This window comes from Triticum dicoccoides, chromosome 4B (assembly GCF_002162155.2).
Source record: "Triticum dicoccoides isolate Atlit2015 ecotype Zavitan chromosome 4B, WEW_v2.0, whole genome shotgun sequence".
Taxonomy (NCBI): Eukaryota; Viridiplantae; Streptophyta; class Magnoliopsida; order Poales; family Poaceae; genus Triticum; species Triticum dicoccoides.
Window position 1 is genome coordinate 335,356,404 of NC_041387.1, and position 6,294 is coordinate 335,362,697.

The following is a 6,294-nucleotide window of genomic DNA, read 5'->3' on the forward strand; positions in this document are numbered from 1 at the left end:
TCATAAACCGATGATTGTTCATTGAGTGTGACGTCATCTAATTCATGTAGGTTGATAGGCCTACTATATAATGTAAGAGAATTTTAAAATTTTCATATATAGGTTGATAGGCCTACTATATATATTGAAAATTTCATATATAGGTTGATAGGCCTATAGGTAAAACTGTGTCTATCATAGCTTGCCACAGAACTAGTTAAGGCTTGCTAAATATTTAAAAGTTTAAAAGTAAGTACAAAATATGAAATAAATAGGGGAGTCTAACTCTAATATTATAAGATGATCCAACGATGTAATTGTGAAAATATGCATTTATGTGTCCTTGGCGAAAAAACAAGCATTTCAGCTCACTGCAGGATCAATATATATTGAACATTTGTTCTTTTTGCCCAGGACACATATAGCCATATTTTTTCAATCCCTTCGTTGGATCATGTTATATTATAGGTGTGTTGCTTTAGTATTTTTTTCAGGATTTTTAAGAACTTTTACACCGTCGAAAACCTTAACTAGTTCTGTGGCAAGTTATTGTAGAAAATCCTACTCCTATATAAGTAAAACGGGCTGGACTATTGTGTTAGTAGTAACAGTTTGGCTTCTTTAACGGCGCGCTAAAGCCCATGCCACCACCTCCCTCTTGACTCTGGCCCCTCCCGCACACGACACCCCACCTCCCGCCCCACCAATCCCGTCATGCCCCATCTTCGGCGGCGGCTACCCCAGCACACCCCAGGCCCGGCGACCCGCAACCCCGGCGCGTCGCATCCCCGAGGACCTGCAACCCCGGCACACTCCATCCCCGATGACCCGCAACCCCGGCGCGCCGCATCCCCAGCGACCTGCAACCTCGGCGCGCCGCATCCCCGGCGACCCCTAGCCCCCGCGCGCCCCATCCCCGGCGACCCCAACCCCAGTGCCTCCGATCCCCACCTACCACCATCACGCCTTCGGTCCGGCGAGACCAGCACTGCCCTCGACTCTACAACACATCTCCGCTCCCATCGCATCTCAATTTAGCGCCGCAGGCCTCCCTCCTTCTGTTATTCCTCCCAGCCCCCTCATCTCTTCGAGGTCCTCCGCTCGCTGCCTCGTACTTGACCTTCCCGCTCCACCACCCCTGCACTGCCGCCCCCTCCTGCTGTCCTCACCCACAAGCTCGGTCCCTTGACATAATTTGTTGGATCCTACCGGTGCTGCTTCTCTGACGAGGTCATCGTGTTGCATATGCGCTAGCAAACAACATCGTCTATGGTTTTGTTTCCCTTAACACTCGGTAAGACATGAAATTCTTCAGTGCTAGTTTGATGAAAGAAACAACGGCGGTTCACTAATAAAAAATCACATTTTTGGATGCACGCCAAGTGTTTGCTACAATGTCTCAGTGCACTGGACTACTAGCTTTGCTCTGTTCATCGTTTATTTGTAGCTAAGTTGTGCTTGAAAATTGCTAGAGACGGCATGCTCCCCTTGGCTTCAACTGCACTACGGGCTTGCTCCACTTGGCTTCAACTGCACTACGGGCTTGCTCCACTTGTCTTCCACAGCGCCACCGGCAGACAAGCCTAGATGCCGTTGTCCGAACCGCCGCACCACCTAGCCGCAACGCCCCTCCAGCCACCATCCAGCGGCGCGTGGTACTCCAAACACGTCCTGTGGATGCCCCCTCCTCTTGCCTACTCCATGCGAAGCGCCAGACCGTATCCCTTCTGCCCGTCCGTCCAGGTATGGTACTCACACCAGTTCAAGTAGTGATGTTGCGACAAGTAGAGCTCCTCCCCTGTCAAGCTTAGTGAGCCAAAAAAGAGCATCTTGATGGATGATTGCTAGCTCGCTTCATCATCGGCTGAAATGCGTATGTGTATGACTCATGCTATGCTTAGCAAGTTGCTGCCGGATGCCTATTCAATTCTCTACTGGTTTGATGTCTAAAACCTTTTGTACAGTTTGTGCTTTTGCTTTTTGGATGCTTTTTTTTCGAAATGAAAATTACAGTTGAGGGAAGATTGAGGTTTAAAGTTCAGAGACGTTTTGAATAAAAGTTTTGATAGTGTAGTAGCAGAAAAACATAGGGCAGGTATTGTAGTTTTGAAATTTTGGATGTGTATGTCAATTTTCAGTCAAGTTGCTTTTCAGGTCAAAATGATGTACCTTTAGTCGCTATATTTCTCAGTTCATGTGCAACCATTGGAGGAGTTCAAAAAATCAGAACTCGTACATTTCCAAAAAATTCTGTAAGTTTCATGTGTGCTGCTACAAATCTGAAATATTTTTCCAATCATACTAGTACTGATGCAAACACCTAAAAAAGTTAAAGAAAAATTCTGTAAGTTTGGTGTGTGTGCTGCTACAAATCGAAACTTCTTGTCTAGTCATTCTAGTACTGATGAAGATCGAGCTGACTGAAATAATGTAGTGCTACCAGATAAACTCAAAACCAAGACCACTACTAGTTCAAAACAAAAAACACGCCCAACCCTCTTAGTAGAAAAAGAAGTTCAAATTTTATGTGTAATGGGTCACCGTAACTCATGCCACTCGATTGGTCTGTTATCCTTCCAACTAGTCATAGCAGTAAATGATGAATACAAGTAGATGATTGTGGTGTTTAGTAAAAATTCCTTCAAGTACAAATGCAATCGAACGCAAGTTCAGCAACATCGTCTCAGAAGGCTTGCAAATATCATCACGAGGAATTCAGATTTTAAAAAGGTTCATATAAGAAACCACATGAAAATACAGAGAACAAAAAAAGATTCAAAGAGTATGAATGCTCCTGACAGGACTACAAGTCTTTGTGTACAAATATTAATGCAGGGGAGCGAAAAGTTAATAGCATTTCTGCCTGTCGGTGTTTGTACTTCTGCCTGAAAGACAAATATTGTGTTCCTAGCTCCAGTTTGTCGGAATAAGTTTCTTTTCCTATATATATAATTTTTCTAGTTGCATAACTACATGTGCCACTCTAGATGAAACTTTTGAAACCTCCAATGGCACTTCTAAATCTAAAACCTGCATGTTTCCGTGTACAGTTGAAACTGCAGTAATTTTGGTGTGCGGGTGTTTGAAAAAAACACCTAATACACATTTCTTGTTGAAAGTCGGTGTCTTTTCCTGATTGTCTCTGCTTACGGAAATGAAAATTATTTGTTACAGGTTTCCTTTTTCATCCAATTTGTGCCGCATGTTCACTGAAAAAGTTTGGATCCTGACCAGATTATTCTCAAGAATTTTTTTTGACTTGGTAAGCTTGCTAGCATAATTAACTAGGCAGAAATATATGCAACTTGTACATTTCTTGACTGCCAATAATTACTTAGGTCCACATAGTTTCAGAACCGAATGTCAGGAAAATGATGCCTTTTCAGTTACTGTACATTACCTGGCATTTGAGCCCTCACTATTGTTAGAATGTCAAAGCTAGTGTAATCCCTGTTGAGATGCCGCTCTTCTGAATTTTGATTCCCACATTCAAGTCTGGTGGTTTAAATATTTATTTTCAACAAGTACTGATAATAAAAACTAAAAGGTCATCCATCAAAAAAGTTCACATAGCATTATACTTGTTCGCGTAGTATTGTCTAGTAAGTACAGAAGTCATGCTCGTCTAGTAAGTACAGAAGTCATGCTCTTATTTGCACGTCATGCAAGTTTAACTATATATCACCCATGGATGTCTCCCTCAGTACAACTATTGCTGCTGCTTCAAAACACAGAAATTTGTTTCGGCTAGTAACTTATTAGCTGACTTCATTTTTATCGTTAATTGGCTCGTTAACAACCTCATTTGTTCATCTGATTAATAGTCGTTACTAAATGCTAGATTATTTGGAGTGATTTATAGTACATAAAATGGTTAGAAAAAACTTATTTTTGATTATTTAATTACTGCTAGTCAGTCAAGGCATGAATGAAATTCTCTTTTGAACGGAAACTTGTATTGGATTTTTGAACTGATGCAGGATATAGAAAAAGAAAATGAAGAGAATGATCACCATCTCATTTGCCTCGATTTACTATGAAGAACACATGTGACAGCAAGTCCAGGTATTACTACATGTGGAGTACGAAAATTACTTTTACTTATACTAGCCATAGGAACTTAATTCTTGAATGGTTTCAAACTTGTAATGTTCTTATCAAAATTTCTCTTTTGATTTTTCTATAGATCTTCCTCTGGCTACGTTGTCTATACTTAAGAAAAATGGATTTATATATTTTGCATAGTCGATACTTAAGAAAATATAAGTTCAAATCTTCAAACTTTAATCAGTTCAAGTACATAAGGAACGTAAGACGACCATGCAAAAACAGCAATAGCGTAGGAAAAAAGTTCATTTTTCAAACTTAAAAAGGATCAAAAAACTTTGCTCAAAATTATATGACAGTTCACTATGTATGAAAAACTAAACAAAAAAATGGTAGTACGCTATGCAAAGAAAAGGTCTCACACAAGTTCATTTCTAATAAATTCATAAGTTCAAACTCATGAGGCGGGGAGGTTCGTTGAACAATTATTAAAAAAATAAAAACTATACTTATAGAAAATAGTTCAATATTTTATTCTATGGTAGTCAAGAAAAACAGAAAAAAGAGGTTCACCGTGTGATGAACAATAGTCCCAACAAGTGTGCTAGAGAAGCAAAAAATTTATAACATAGCCGATGCTATTTTTCATCCAATTTCTGAAGAAAACTGAAGTTGATCAGAGTAACTAAGGAATAATCTGTTAGTTCTCGAGTATGTGTAATGCTGCCATTTTACTGTGCATTTGATTCCATCGTGATGGATGTATTACAAGATATGATTGTATGATTATGTTGAGTAAAAATGCCATTTTGCTGTAACATTTTCTGTCAGCTCCTGTCAGGTTATACATGTATTTGAGGATCCTTCTATGTAGTAAGTTCATAGTCGAGAAGTCAGGGACTTCGTAAAGAACGTGAACACCAAAAAACCATTAAAAACCTAAACCTTATGTTAGGGGAGTTCAAGAAGTTCATGGCTAGCTATCCGTGTTGTGTATTCTTATCAGTTCATAATCAAGAAGATATGTATTCTTATCAGTTTGTTTATCTAGCCGGTCATGCTGTGTATTCGGGTCAGTTCGTGTGTGTATGTGTTGCCCTCGCGGTGTATGGGAGGCCGCCCATGAGGAAGTCGCTGATCTGGTCGACGCATGATGTTATTCTCTATTTCTGGTAGCACAACATTTAAAAGTTTGAACACCAAACCCTGGTAAGTTCTTCTTGACAAAAACTCATCTCTCATATTTGTTCCCTTTTTCGTAGGTCGAAGTTAAAACAAGATGCACAAGTTCATCTTTTGTATTCTTTTCTGTTCATCTACTTCCTGATGGTGAGTCCGATTTCCTTTGTGTTTCCATCTTCTTCATATAGCACACACAAGTGGAACGAGCACTTTGGCAACGCAAAAAATGAAAATGAAATGCAGGTATTCATTGCATGAGTCCGTTCAACGGGGGCTTCCGTGATGATCCGCTACTGGTGGCCGCCTCGCCGTGGTTGAGTTCGGCGTCGTCGCATGTGTCCCTTGCTACTGTGGCCAGTCTCCACGTACACCATGGTGACTGGCAGCCGTCCAAGTGGAATGGGAACATCAGTTCAAGCAGGACTAGTTCGTATAAAGTGGCTGGTTTACTTTAAGTTTCCACCGTTTAAGTTTTGTTCAATTTCCAATTTAGGTTCAGTTCATAGGAGCACTTAAAAACCAATTAGTTTGTTTTACTTGTATTCCATGAACTTCTAGTATCCTAATTGATGTGGTTGTGACATTAACTTTGTTGCTATAGTTGCTATAGCAGAAACAGTACAAAACTCTTTTTAGGTTTCTTTCTGAACTTATAATGTTTATTGTACAGGAACTTGGTTGTTCGTTTCAAATGAACTTGTACATTGCCTTGCCAGGTTGTGCATGTACTACCCATAGGAGCACTTGAAAAATTAAGTTCTGTTTAATTTCTAATTTAAATTTAGTCCATAGGAGCACTTGAAAATCAGTTGTTTTGTTTTACTTACATTCCATGAACTTCTAATACCATTGATTTGGTAGTGACATGAGCTCCTTCACCACTTTAGAATATGTGTGACAATTTAGCAAAAAAATGGTCCATCATCTGTTCAGATTCAAAAAGACCATAACTTCATAGAAGAAAAAATCAACAAGGAAAAAAAAACCAAGGTGGCTCACGAAAAACTTGGGAAAACTAAGGCGTTGTTTTATTTCTGCTCTCATTTATTCTATGCTTTGGCATTTTGTCTATTATATTTATTGCAT

General features: G+C 39.8%; 1 long non-coding RNA gene across 7 annotated transcripts; it reads left to right on the forward strand.

Moving 5' to 3' along the window:
* The first annotated feature begins 677 nt into the window (after positions 1-677).
* Positions 678-5,936, forward strand: LOC119296087. 7 transcript variants are annotated; one of them, XR_005144804.1, is made up of 6 exons: positions 678-1,273; positions 1,452-1,722; positions 2,134-2,231; positions 3,154-3,241; positions 3,960-5,355; positions 5,452-5,936. It is a non-coding gene; the product is annotated as an uncharacterized LOC119296087 (long non-coding RNA). The 7 variants fall into 7 exon arrangements; XR_005144805.1 differs by having other exon boundaries at positions 1,452-3,241; positions 3,960-4,044; positions 5,078-5,355; XR_005144806.1 differs by having other exon boundaries at positions 1,452-3,241; positions 3,960-4,044; positions 5,289-5,355.
* The last annotated feature ends 358 nt before the right edge of the window (positions 5,937-6,294 follow it).